The following is a 15075-nucleotide window of genomic DNA, read 5'->3' as shown; positions in this document are numbered from 1 at the left end:
TGGACCATTGATAGTGACCGGGCCAAATATCTCACGAAATAAGCATCAAACGGAAAAACTACGAAGAACGAAACTCGTCTAGCTTTAAGGGGGAAACCAGATGGCGCTATGGTTGGCCCGCTAGATGGCGTTGCCATAGGTCAAACGTATATCAACTGTTTTTTTTTAAATAGGAACCTCCATTTTTATTACATATTCGTGTAGTACGTAAAGAAATATGAATGTTCTAGTTGGACCACTTTTTTCGCTTTGTGATAGATGGCGCTGTAATACTCACAAACGTATAAGTACGTGGTGGCACGTAACATTCCGTCAGTGCGGACGGTATTTGCTTCGTGATACATTATCCGTGTTCAAATGTACTGTTTACCAATTGCGGAAAAGGTCGATATCGTGTTGATGTATGGCTATTGTGATCAAAATGCCCAACGGGCGTGTGCTATGTATGCTGCTCGGTATCCTGGACGACATCATCCAAGTGTCCGGACTGTTCGCCGGATAGTTACGTTATTTAAGGAAACAGGAAGTGTTCAGCCACATGTGAAACGTCAACCACGACCTGCAACAACTGATGATGCCCAAGTAGGTGTTTTAGCTGCTGTCGCGGCTAATCCGCACACCAGTAGCAGACAAACTGTGCGAGAATCGGGAATCTCAAAAACGTCGTTGTTGACAATGCTACATCAACATCGATTGCACCCGTACCATATTTCTATGCACCAGGAATTGCATGGCGACGACTTTGAGCGTCGTGTACACTTCTGCCACTGGGCACAAGAGAAATTACGAGACGATGACAGGTTTTTTGCACGCGTTCTATTTAGCGACGAAGCGTCATTCACCAATAGCGGTAACGTAAACCGGCATAATATGCACTATTGGGCAACGGAAAATCCACGATGGCTGCGGCAAGTGGAACATCAGCGACCTTGGCGGGCTAATGTATGGTGCGGCATTATGAGAGGCAGGATATTTGGTTCCCATTTTATCGATGGCAATCTAAATGGTGCAATACATGCTGATTTCCTACTTAATGTTGTACCGATGTTACTACAAGATGTTTCACTGCATGACAGAATGGCGATGTACTTCCAACACGATGGATGTCCGGCACATAGCTCGCGTGCGGTTGAAGCAGTATTGAATAGCATATTTCATGACAGATGGATTGGTCTTCGAAGCACCATACCATGGCCCGCAGGTTCACCAGATCTGACGTCCCCGGATTCATTTCTGTGGGGAAAGTTGAAGGATATTTGCTATTGTGATCCACCGACAACGCCTGACAACATGCGTCAGCGCATTGTCAATGCATGTGCGAACATTACGGAAGGCGAACTACTCGCTGTTGAGAGGAATGTCTTTACACTTATTGCCAAATGCATTGAGGTTGACGGACATCATTTTGAGCATTTATTGGATTAATGTGGTATTTACAGGTAAGCACACTGTAACAGCATGCATTCTCAGAAATGATAAGTTCACAAAAGTACATGTATCACATTGGAACAACCGAAATAAAATGTTCAAACGTACCAACGTTCTGTATTTTAATTTAAAAAACCTACCTGTTACCAGCTGTTCGTCTAAAATTGTGAGCCTTATGTTTGTGACTATTACAGCGCCATCTATCACAAAGCGAAAAAAGTGGTCCAACTAAAAAATTCATATTTCTTTATGTACTACACGAATATATAATCAAGTAAAACATTCATATTTCTTTACGTACTACACGAATATGTAATAAAAAATGGGGGTCCCTATTTTAAAAAATGCAGTTGATATCAGTTTGACCTATGGCAGTGCCATCTAGCGGGCCAACCATAGCGCCATCTGGTTTCCCCCTTCAAGCTAGACAAGTTTCGTTTTTTGTAGTTTTTTCGTGAGATATTTGGTCCAGTTACGGTCAATGGACCACCCTGTATAGGACTTTGAGATACTGGTGCACACACTATTTCTATAGCTGCAGTCGCTGAGCTTGTTCAGGATCATAGTGAATGGACTATGCAACATGGAAATAAACTGACTGTTAAGAGGGATCATATCCGCTCTTGAATCACACCGATAGCCGTCTGAAGATACTATGTCTTCTAATGTCATACCGCGCCCAGCAGAAATGGAAGTCCTGTTACCACAGTAATAAAATAAAAAAGCTTTCAGTTTGTTCAATTATTTGTTTTTTCTATGGCACCGAGTGTTACGGCAGAGACATTGCTTATGCAGGCTTTCCTGTTTTGCGTATCTATTGCTGAAAAGAAGCTTATAAGAAAGAAAAGCAACTAATGCAGCATACGTTACGCTAGGCTGAAATCATAAAGGAAGCGTTGAGCCTAGAATGACCGATTCTACGTATAAAATTGTTGTCTGATCACTGCAGAATTACATAAACAATAAATATTGGTGAGTGAAATTTTACGTGTTGGCTACATCATTTTAGCTAAGACAGGTCAGAGCCTTATTGTTACAGTCTCAGACAAGAGTTTCTTCTTAATGCCTGCAACAGTGGACGTAGATTGCTTAGTAGTAACAATGTATGCAGTGGAGAACATCCACCAGTGGCTCTTTGTGACCTACACCGATCAGCCAGAACGTTATGACAAAGCGACCTACTATCGATATTAATCCGTTCAGGCGATAGCAGCGTCAACTGGCGCACGGTGCATGTAATATCAGCGAGTGTGCTGTCCGTGTGCAGAATGGCGAAATCGCTCGATCTGTCTGAGACTGACCGAGGGTAGAATGTGATGGCCCGGAGGCTCGGCAAGAGCATTTCGGATACTGCCCAACTTGGCGAGTGTTCGAAGAGTGCTGTGGTTAGTGTTATGGCGAAACAAAGACGAATTTATGGGAATTAGGTGACTTGTGTGTGCAGATGTGGTGGCAACTCCCTCCAGCGACCTACTTTCCAGAAGCTGAAATGTGTTGATTCGAATACAAACCACAATTGTACCTAAAGTTGGACATACTCACTTGGAAGCTGACTCAATTCACACAGCCATTCAGAAGACAAAGAAAACTGCTGAAGTAGAACTGCCAAGAGACTGGGCCAAATTAATATGCATGGTTCCCCGAAAGCCACCCATAACTGCAATAGAGCTCGAACAAAAGGACTTCGACAACTTTAAAGACTTGATGGGAAGTCATTAACTGCACAAGAAAATTAACACAGAAGGGAATTCTATTGTTTGGAACAAGATAAAATGGATGAAGTATCACTCAGGTACGCCAGGAATGTCTCCTACAAACACAGTTAATCCTCAGAAGAATCATTCAAGATGACAGATCTGAACAGAAAGAAAACTCGACGCTTGTCTATGGCGAAACTTACACCTATTTCTGATGCCATCATGCCTATTTCAGAGAAGAAATTAAATGACTTAAGGGATCTCCGTCCATACATCAATGTAAGCAGTTGTCCATTCTGCATGCAGTTCATCAATCACCTAAGAGCCAATGCACAGTCAGATGAAAGAGATAAACAGATATCTTATGAAGGGGAGTATGAGGATAGTAATGATGACGGAAACGGGTGATATATATTTTCTCTCCCTTTTCAGAGTATCAACCATAGTGTTTGCAAATTATTTGCCTGATATTAGGAAATGTGAATAAACAGTTTCCCCCCTGACTACGAGACCAAACAGTGTGTTCATGATTTACGATGATAAAATGTGATTTTTGGAACATGTAACAGTTGCTATCAGTTATTAAATTCTTGAGGAATGAATAAAGTGATTTAATTAATGAGTACAAGGAAATATTTATCTTAAAATTACATGTTGCTGGTTATTCAGTGTACCTGACCCTGATGTGCAAAGAGCCAATGTCAAATAATTTAAGAGACTTCAAGATGTTAAAAAGGGCCAATGTCCTCTTAACTACTTTAATTTTGAAGCTGAAAATTCTAGATATTTATTATTTAAAAATAAGTAATATCTCCTGTTAACAGAAATACTTATCAGACAGTTAGTTAATCTAGCATGTTAACAGAAATATTTATCAGACATGATCACTGTTAACAGAGCATTGAATGAACTAGTAGAGGTATTCTGGGAGGCGGTTAACATTAATTATCTTGCGAATAATTGCTGTTAGTAAATAGATAAAAAGTTGATTCCACCGGCAAGAAGAAACTGTTTTCTCTTTACACCACAACGATGTAGTGGCTGAGAAAAACGCGGTGCCCTTGTGTGATCTTGACAGTTATCTGTTAAAGACGTTAGGATACTGCAGAATCAGTCGCAGACATAAATAGCTTACCCATGCCGTTGTATTGCGGTAACTGCAAGTGTCATTGTTTATAAACAACCAGTAACCCTCCACCCCGGATTCGGAGTCGAACTCCCACGTATAAAACAGCACCGATTTAAGAGAAGCTAATTTTCCACGCATCTCAATGTTCATGATGTCATACCTCCTGAACTTTGTGTCTTACAATGATATAATTTTGCAGGTGCATTTAGTGGTGTACAGAGTGAATCACCTAAAACCTGCATTGCAAATATTACGGAAATGGAAAATGGTACTGATGTGCGATTTTTACGGAGTGGACTGGTAGTCAGGAGCTCGTATTGTTAACCAATAAACAGACTGTAAGGATACTTCCTATTTTCTGTGCAAACATTAACTTCTTTAAATGGAACAATGCGTATTGACATTAACAAAATAAAGGTGGAGTAAATTAGATTGTCAGTGGTGTTTGTTGCAAAATTCTAGTGCAAGTCCTTTACGAGATTCGTGCTTTGAAATTTTGCACACTGACGCTTGTTTGCGCCATTCGGTCTCCATAGTTGCTAGGTGCGCTGTTGTTATGTTTGCTCACAGTGTGAGTGCATTGCGACTTGAGAAAAAGTCGACATTTTCATTGTGTATGAAGAGTGTCGGAAGAACGCAGTTGGTTCTTGGACGGTGTATGCCGCAAAATATCCCAATACGCGTCAAACGATCTTGCAGTTATTTATCAACCTCTTCAAACCTAGACAAAGTAACAGAAGGAAGCAACTGACAACAGAAGAGGGGGAAATTTACATGTTCTTTCTCCTGCAGCAGATCCGCGTCGACATAGGTCCTACCCTATAACATCTCTGTCCATAAAGAGCTGCTTCAGAATTGCGTTAATGTCTGTACATGGCCATAAGACAGGATACTCCAGATGTATCATGTATATTGGTCAGTGATAAAGCCACATTTACCAATCATGGCTAGGTAAACCGCCAAAACACGTATTATTGGTCTGTTGACAATCCCCGTTGGCTTCATCGCGTGGAAAAAATGGTTCAAATGGCTCTAAGCACTATGAAACTTAACATATGAGTTCATTAGTCCCCTAGACTTAGAACTACTTAAACCTAACTAACCTAAGGACATCACACACATCCACGCCCGAGGCGAGATTCGAACCTGCGGTCGTAGCAGCAGCGCGGTTCTGGACTGAAGTGCCTAGAACCGCTCGGCCATCATCACTTCAAACGTCAGCGATCATGGAGTGTAAACGTATGCTGTGAGATAGTGATACATCAGCTAATAGGCCTGTTTTTCATACACGAAGCACTGAATGCGCGCAAGTATCGCAGCCCTCTGAAAGACCATCTTCCACGGATGCTAGAAGACGGTCCTTCTGCAGACCAGGAGGAAACTGTAACACCAAGATGACGACTGTCCAGACCATTGTACACGAAATACTACAGTACGTCTCCACGAATTGTTTCCAAATCGTTGGATTAGACGCAGGCGACCTGTACCTTGGCCGGCCCGTTCCGCAGATTTAACTTTTTTGCGTGGAGGAAACTTGAAAGACTCTGTCTACAAGGACATACCCGATGATATGCAACGACGTATTACTGCAGCATGCTGGGACATCCCCGCTGAAATGCTAGAACGTGTGCAACAATCGTTCCATACCATACTGGAGCATGCACTGCCGCTGCCGGTGGTTATTTTGAGTACAACCTATTATGGTCAGTTGTCTCATTACTGGTCAGAATCCACATAACTGGGGTATAAACTTGTGTTGTTCTTTAACGTGTGCTACCACTGGTATTGTGTCCGTAGCTCGTGGTCTCGCGGTAGGGTTCTCGCTTCCCGAGCACGGGGTCCCGGGTTCGATTCCCGGCGGCGTCAGAGATTTTCTCCTGCCTCGAGATGACTGGGTGTTGTTGTGTGGTCTTCATCATCATCATCATTCATCCTCATCATGGTCGGAGGAAGGCAATGGCAAACCACGAGCACTAGGACCTTGCCTAGTACGGCGGTGTGGGTCTCCCACAACATTGCCCTATGCTCTGTAAAAGAGTATGGGACTTCATCACTGGTATTGTACAAGTATCGGTGAGAAAAGTTTTCAAAATACGATATTTCGCAAACGACTGACACTAGAATCGTGCAACAAAAATCCGATGACATTATAATTTACCCTACGTTTAGTTTGTTAACGTCAAGAGGCGTTGTTTCATTTAAAAAAGTGTGTTTGCACAAAAATAGACTTTCTAAATATTATTACAATCTGTTGATTGTCTAATAATACGAGCCTCTCACTACCAGTCAATTCTGTGAAAACCACACATCAATAGCGACTTCCATTTCCGCAATATTTGCGATTCAATTTTTAGGTGATTCATCCTGGATGTGATTGTCTGAAAAATGCGTTGTGAATACTGTCAGCAGCAAACAGGTAATAAACTAAAACTTCATCGCTGATGCTGAAGTTTTACTACATGAACAGCGAAAATGTAGCAGCCGATACAATTTTCCTTTAATTATTTTGTTGGGGTTATCGACGAGAAAAAATTTCGAAAAGGTTGAAAATTGTGTGTAAATATTGCTGTAAGTCGGTAAGTGTTATTATTCTGAAATATAGGTTGAACATAATAAGGGCAACATTGCGCGCCTTAAACTGCTCAAGACATGTACAGAGTACTAACGTTAATACTTTTATTGTCGTGTTAAGCCGTAAAGAATGGTTTATATCTCTTTGTAAGTAGATTACGACAGCATTTTAAATTTTTAAATTTTGTCGATAATTATATGAAATATTGTAAATTTAGTAATTACACAACACATAGAGCGTTATGGGGCGATCACTCTGTTGTAGAAATAATTCAAAAGCCAAGATCGCTTAAATACTGTTTACTGGATAACCGGTTTCAACACACTAAAGGTGCCATAATCGGATCTGAATGTAGATTAACATTTATAAACCATTTGCCTCATGTATCGTTATAGCCAAACGGTTTTTAATGGTAATCTACATTCAGATCCGATGATGGCATCTTTAGTGTGTTGAAACTGGTTATCCAGTAAACAGTATTTAAGCGAACTTGGCTTTTGAATTATTTCTATAATTTTTGTTGCCCCTCGAAGACTTAGATAGGCATCCTGCAAGTGGCACTAGATGAAATGGTTCAAATGGCTCTGAGCACTATGGGACTTAACATCTATGGTCATCAGTCCTCTAGAACTTAGAACTACTTAAACCTATCTAACCTAAGGACAGCACACAACACCCAGTCTTCACGAGGCAGAGAAAATCCCCGACCCCGCCGGGCATTAGATGACCGTTTAGCAGTTTAGTAATGCAGATTCGGAGAGACAAAATGTATCAGGCAGCTGATACTAGTATCTATATTCTTCATAACAGCACCAGTGCTGCACAATAGATTGGTATCTACCACCCCCCCCCCTCACTCCACCCAGTCCCGTTCCACTTGAAAATGATGCCTGGAAAAAATGTCACAAGAGTTCGAGTTTCTTTGTTCTCGTCATGGCCAGTTCGCAGGATGTTTATAGGAGAAAGTAATATGTTGCCTTAGTTTTAATACAAAACATTTCCGTGACGTACAACGCCTCTTTTGCAGAGTTTGCCTGTGGAGTTTAATGAGCAATTGCGTGGTGCTCTTGTCGTTATTAAAGTAACCTGTAATAAAATAGACCGATTTTATTTGCATCTTCTTTGTCTCTTCTATTAAACCTATCAGTTTTGTGGGTGCATTACATTTTCAATGGTTCTTCCAAGTTTTACTTGTTCGTTCCACTTTAAATCTCCTCGAATGGATAGCTTATTGTTCCGAGCGTTACCAAAGACTTTCTGCCAATAATCTAAACAAAGAATAATGAGTCTTTCTGCCTACCTGTGCACAATACGTTGTGTACACAGCATTCGATCGCAAGTATCCGGACATCTATTAGTGTCCACCCTTCGTCTTTGCGACGGCCTGAAATCTGCAGGGGACACATTCAATGACGTGTCTGAATGTCTGTAGGAGTGGCAGCCCATTCTTCCTCAGGAGCCGAAACCATAGAAAGTAGTGATGTTGGACGCTGGAGTCTGACGCGAAGTCGACGTTCTAAATCATCCCAAAAATGTTTTACTATGTTCAGGTTGAAGCTCTGGGCAGACAAGTCTATTTCAGGAAAGTTACTGTCCAGAAACCACTGCCTCACAGCTGCTGCCTTATGAAAGAGTGCCTTGTCATGCTCACACAATCCTCGTTCCTGCACTGTTCCTCTACAGTAGTGTGAAAGGTGTTCACATTCGACCTCATTTCGTGTTTTCTTAAGCGCACTGGCCCGCCCGGCTAGCCGCACGATCTAACGCGCTGCTTCCCGAGCGAGGAGACGTGCCGCCGGTCCCCGGGCCGAATTCGCCCGGCGGATTAGTATCGAGGTCCGGTGTGCCGGCCAGCCTGTGGATGGTTTTTAAGACGGTTTTCCGTCTGCCTCGACAAATGCGGGCTGGTTCCCCTTACACTATGTCGGCAATTGCGGCGCAAACACTGTCTCCAGTACGAGTACCCCATAATTACTCTACCATGCAAACATTTGGGATTACACCATCTGTAGTGAGACATTCTGGGAGGGGGAAGGGGGGGGGGGTGTTTCGGGTGACCACTGGGGGCCGTGCAGCACAATAACCCTGTGTGGGGCGGCGGTGGGGTGAGTGGACTGCTGTAGCCTGTTGTGGGGTTGTGAACCACTGAGGGCTATGGCGGGGACGAAGCCTCTCCGTCGTTTCTAGGTCCCCAATTCAATACACCCCATTTCCCTTTTAGCACCTTACAATATTTTCGAGCCATTTGCCAAACCCAAACCCAAACTCTTCCATCGGGAGCCGACCGTAGTGGCCGAGCGGTTCTAGGCGCTACAGACTGGAACCGCGCGGCCGCTACGGTCGCAGGTTGGAATCCTGCCTCGGGCATGGATGTGTGTGACGTCCTTAGGTTAGTTAGGTTTAAGTAGTTCTAAGTTCTAGGGGACTGATGCCCTTAGAAGTTAAGTCCCATAGTGCTCAGAGCCATTTGAACCATTTTTTTCCGTCGGAATATCACAGAATATAGAGCAGTGGTTATCATAGGGTTTCGCTCAAGAGCCAATATTGACGTTGTGGCACGGCACATCGGGCTGTATAAGTACCGGTCTTATTACTAAATGATATCCCATTTAAATTAGTATGTTGTGAGCACCCAACAGATCAGCGATAATAACGGTGTGATAAGTTGACGGCCAGCTTCCAAATACTGACCATTGGAAATCGGCAACGATCAAAAAGCATCGTGTTTCACATTGCTGCCACCCTCACCGACCCCAAAGTTTTGATACCGTAATTTCTTGACGAAGTGCTGTTGTTGGTCTGTGGGAGCAAATGGTTAATTATTTTGTAACAATAATTTTGTACTTATGTTTAATTGCCTTATTCAATATGAGACATTCAGAAATGTTTACTAAATGTTTTTAATCTCATTTTCTGTTCTTTTCATTACTTTGTATTACGACAGCCTTAATTTAATTTCGTATTCGTTTCCATAAACATTTCCTCCGTAGAAAGACGACCATCTCTGTAACGCGTGACCACGAACCTATGTTATTTACGTTTGAAATTTGTATCGCAACATCTGTTACGCGCGAGTCGCTCAGGCCTCTTAAGTTGTCAGTAGTGGGAGCCAAACAATAAAACATGCCCCCTGTCACATCCTCTAGCGCCAGAGTGGTCGTGCTACTTACTAGGAGTGCTAATATTTTTAAAAAAGTGGAATATGTGATATATCGATATTTAAAGAAATGTGCCTGAGGGGCTCTCGATACATCGAAGATGAATATCGACATGTCGACGGTAAAAATATCGAGCTAATGGCCTATGAAAGTATCGGCTGCACATTGTAAATATACTACCGGTTTTAGAGCTGTATATTTAAGTACTGATTTATTATTAGATATTCTGTACATCAACAAGCTATCGGTCTGCTTATCCACTTTGGAGCAAGAATTGAAAGGAAAACGATGCACGTTCACGCTTGGCGATAACCATTTTGCTAAAAATGGTAACTGCATGTAAGTGGCACAATAAAATGTGTATGATGCGTTCGTCGTTCGGTTTCCTCACATATCGGATTTGTCTGCAACAGTTTATGTCGACTTCCCTATTTTTTCATTTCTGCCAGCGAAAGCGATCTACCAGTTGCAGCGTCAACATTGAATGATGAGGCTAAACGTTGGAGTTTCTGTCGGTACCGCCGAGCGCCGACTACTTCAGCATTTCCCCTCAAACGTCTCCTCCCTGAGCAACGACCAGTCCTGTCACCCGGATTTTTGTTCGTCATCTGTTTTTGAAGAACGCCTATGTGAAGAATTAGCACACTAGTCGCGTCAAAAATAGTTGCCATTCCATTCACAGCGCCCCCCACCCCCTCAGTACAGTCGGACTTCTTTTGTGCCACCTATACTTTCTTCACACAGTCAAAGAGAAAGATTCGACGTGAAGAACGCTCAGCAATTAGCAAGACTCCTTCACACAGTCAAAGTAAAACTATGTTCTACTACAATTTCAAACGATCAACTTCAAATATTTACCGAAAATTGGAAAAAAATGTGAAGTTTTAAAACATGGCTGCACGTTCAGAGACCGTTTGTAGGTTACAATTTCAGGAAATGAGCCTTCAGTCACTATTTTTAGACTTAATTAACCTGGTTTCGACACTACTAGGAGTGCCTTCATCAGAATTGAAAACAAATAAAGTGGCCTATGACATAGTCACAGAGTTATTTTTATATAAAGAGTGTAAGCATTGAATAACAGTAAAAGACAGAGGCACTACTTACATGTCACATATAAAATAATTAACACGCCAAAAGGGCTTAAGTCAAAAAATATTTAAGATGGAATAAGTGAAGGCGAGCCACTATGGGCTGCTCATACCTGTACAGCCACAGGATGCAACTGCCTCTGTCTTTTACTGTTATTCAGTACTTAAACTCTTTATATAAAAATGTCTGACCCTATAACTCTGTGACTATGTTATAGGCCACTTTAATTGTTTTCAATTCTGATGAAGACACTCCTAGTAGTGTCGAAACCACATTAATTAAGTCTAAAAATAGTGGCCGAGGGCTCCTTTCTTGCAATTGTAAAAAAAAATCTAATATAAGATAAAAATATCGGCACTCAATATTGAAAGGTGGCTACACTGAGTCACAGCGCCAGAGACTGCGCCAAAGATTATTATTCCGCCGCCTCCACTGGTGCAGTAGTAGTTCAGAGGATGTCGAGTGCAGTTGTTGTTCTGTTGGGCGAGAGAGTAGATGCTGTTCGGTTGGTGTAATGTATAGATGGGAGATGTTGCAATTATCACAGTGTATTTTTCGTCAATATATATTGAGGTAAAAAAAGTATTACAGATTTCCTTAATGACAATGCCTCTTGATCACAGGTTCAGTCAACAAAGTATCTGGTTCGTGTTCATGTATTAGACTTGTAATTCTGGTTTCTATGTGCAATTATAGTATTTCTGGTTTTTCAATTAGTTAATTGTAAATGGTGTTTAAAATATCTTGTCGTATTGAGGAAGAACCGAGCCAGATACATGTATGTTGAGTCACACTACCACAAACAAAACAGTTACACTTGTGCTTTGTTGTTTCGTAGCTTTTTTAGTTGCAGGGGACTTAATTAATCAATTGTGTTAATGGAAATTCCTTGTCATTCCTTATTTTTATTTTATGCAGTCAGATTGCGTGCTAATACTAGTCAGGACCTCGAGACCTCGAGACCTCGTAACCGGTCACACAGCTACTAAAATTATTGCATCTTATTCATTTAATTAAGCCCCCGTGCAATATTGCCCTTTTGATATCGTTATATCTGGGTAAATATGCCGACGCATATCGATTCATTTTGAAGATACCGTTATATCGATACTTTATCAAGAGCCTTACTAACCCCTCTGTCTATGAGGTATGCAGCCAACTTAGCACACAGTCGAATTCAACAGCGTTAGTTAAAAATCAAGCATGTCGTAAAACATTACTGTCGATGTAAATGTTTTTGTATGTTACAGACCAGGAAAACTACACTCCTAAGAAGACATTAACGTTGGTTGACTTTCTGGATTTGGTTGTTACTTATCAGATGCATATTGTTATAAAATACTGCTGAGAACCGCGGGCCGCTTGAATACTTGATTCGGGGCGCTTGCGGCCCGTAGGCCGTAGATTGACGATAGCTGACATAGAGCGATGTATCACTCCAAATCACTCGCTCCCAGCCATTCACTGGCCAGCAGCGTCGTTCTTTACACCACCTCAAGCGTAGCTTGTCATTGACTACAAAATGTGTTGCCTAAGAGGTGCTTCACGACCACTGTACCCCATTCTTTTTGATGCCATACGTACAGTCACTGTGATCAGCACTGCTGGTAGTACTGTAGAACTCATGAGTGATTCATTCTGCTAATTTCATGCGATTTTTTTACAATCATCCTCTGCAATGCTCGACGGTCGCTGTTCGTCAGTGCATGAGGTCTGCCTCTTGCTGGAATCACGTCACCAACTGAGGCAGCTTTAGAAAGGTTAAAATATCATTGATGGATTTGTTACTAGGGTGAAGTCCAATTACTACTCCATATTCGAAGTTATTGAGTTCTCCTGATCGAAGTATTCTACTGTTACTGCCTCTCTACTGGCAACATGACTCTCCTCACTTCCTTTTATACTGGCGAGTCTTCCTCTTGTGACGTCTAGTGATAAATTCCGCAACATATAGAGGTGTCCAGTTACTTGTGATCATATAATGTATTTACGTACGTCGAGAATCAACCGGCAGTCTCCGTACCAAAGGTCGATCCCCCGCAGGTCGTTCAGAATTTCGCTACAACTATATGGTCTTGCAACTCTGCTACATACAATAGACGCATTTTCGGACAGCCACACCAAGCTTCCAACGTAATCCACCAAATTGTTTGTATACGGGATGGTCCATTAAACGTGACCGGGCCAAATATCTCACTAAATAAGCGTCAAACGAAAAAACTACAAACAACGAAACTTGTCTAGCTTGAAGGGTAAACCAGATGGAGCTATGATTGGCCCGTTAGATGGCGCTGCCTTAGGTCAAACGGATATAAACTGCGTTTTTTTTTTAAATAGAAACCCCCATTTTTATTACATATTCATGTAGTACGTAAAGAAATATGAATGTTTTAGTTGGACCACTTTTTTCGCTTTGTGATAGATGGGGCTGTAATAATCACAAACATATGGCTCACAATTTTAGACGAACAGTTGGTAACAGGTAGGTTTCTAAATTAAAGTACAGAACGTAGGTACGTTTGAAAATTTTATTTCGGTTGTTCCAATGTGATACATGTACCTTTGTGAACTCATCATTTCTGAGAACGCATGCTGTTACAGCGTGATTACCTGTAAATACCACATTAATGCAATAAATGCTCAAAATGATTTCCGTCAACCTCAATGCATTTGGCAATACGTGTAACGACATTCCTCTCAACAGCGAGTAGTTCGCCTTCCGTTATGTTCGCAGATGCATTGACAATGCGCTGACGCATGTTGTCAGGCGTTGTCGGTGGATCACGATAGCAAATACCCTTCAACTTTCCCCACAGAAAGAAATCCGGTGAACGTGCGGGCCACGGTATGGTGCTTCGACGACTAATCCACCTGTCATGAAATATGCTATTCAATACTGCTTCAACCGCACGCGAGCTATGTGCCGCACATCCATCATGTTGGCAGTACATCGCCATTCTGTCATGCAGTGAAGCATCTTGTAGTAACATCGGTAGAGCATTACGGAGGAAATCAGCATGTATTGCACCATTTAGATTGCCATCGATAAAATGGGGGCCACTTATCCTTCCTCCCATAATGCCGCACCATACATTAACCCGCCAAGGTCGCTGATGTTCCACTTGTCGCAGCCATAGTGGATTTTCCGTTGCCCAATAGTGCATATTATGCCGGTTTACGTTACCGATGTTGGTGAATGACGCTTCGTCGCTATATAGAACGCGCGCAAAAAGTCAATCATCGTCCCGTAATTTCTGTTGTGCCCAGTGGCAGAACTGTACACGACGTTCGAAGTCGCCGCCATGCAATTCCTGCTGCTTAGAAATAAGGTACGGGTGCAGTCGATGTTGATGTAGCATTTTCAACACCGACGTTTTTGAGATTCCCGATTCTCGCACAATTTGTCTGCTACTGATGTGCGGACTAGCCGCGACAGCAGCTAAAACACCTACTTGGGCATCATCATTTGTTGTAGGTCGTGGTTGACGTTTCACATGTGGCTGAACACTTCCTGTTTCCTTATATAACGTCACTATCCGATGAACGGTCCGGACACTTGGATGATGTAAACGAGCAGCATACATAGCACACGCGCGTTGGGCATTTTGATCACAACAGCCATACATCAAAACGATATCGACCTTTTCCGCAATTGGTAAACGGTCCATTTTAACACAGGTAATGTATCACGAAGCAAATACCGTCCGCACTGGCGGAATGTTACGTGATACCACATACTTATATACATTTGTGACTATTACAGCACCATCTATCACAAAGCGGAAAAAGTGTTCCAGCTAAAACATTCATATTTCCTTACGTACTATACGAATATGTGATAAAAATGGGGGTTCCTATCTAAAAAAAAAAATGCAGTTGATATCCGTTTGACCTATGGCAGCACCATCTAGCGGGCCAACCATGGAACCATCTGGTTTCCCCCTTCAAGCTAGACAAGTTTTGTTCTCTGCAGTTTTTTCGTTTGATGCTTATTTCGTG

At 42.1% G+C, this 15075-nt stretch overlaps 1 protein-coding gene across 1 annotated transcript in view; it reads right to left on the bottom strand.

Annotated features, from left to right (window-relative positions):
• Positions 1-15075, bottom strand: part of LOC124606813 (neprilysin-1-like) — a 535942-nt gene that overhangs the window by 197397 nt on the left and 323470 nt on the right. The window lies entirely within an intron of this gene.

The sequence above is a fragment of the Schistocerca americana genome, chromosome 3 (genome assembly GCF_021461395.2).
Source record: "Schistocerca americana isolate TAMUIC-IGC-003095 chromosome 3, iqSchAmer2.1, whole genome shotgun sequence".
Taxonomy (NCBI): Eukaryota; Metazoa; Arthropoda; class Insecta; order Orthoptera; family Acrididae; genus Schistocerca; species Schistocerca americana.
This window is presented reverse-complemented; position numbering and strand designations above follow the sequence as displayed.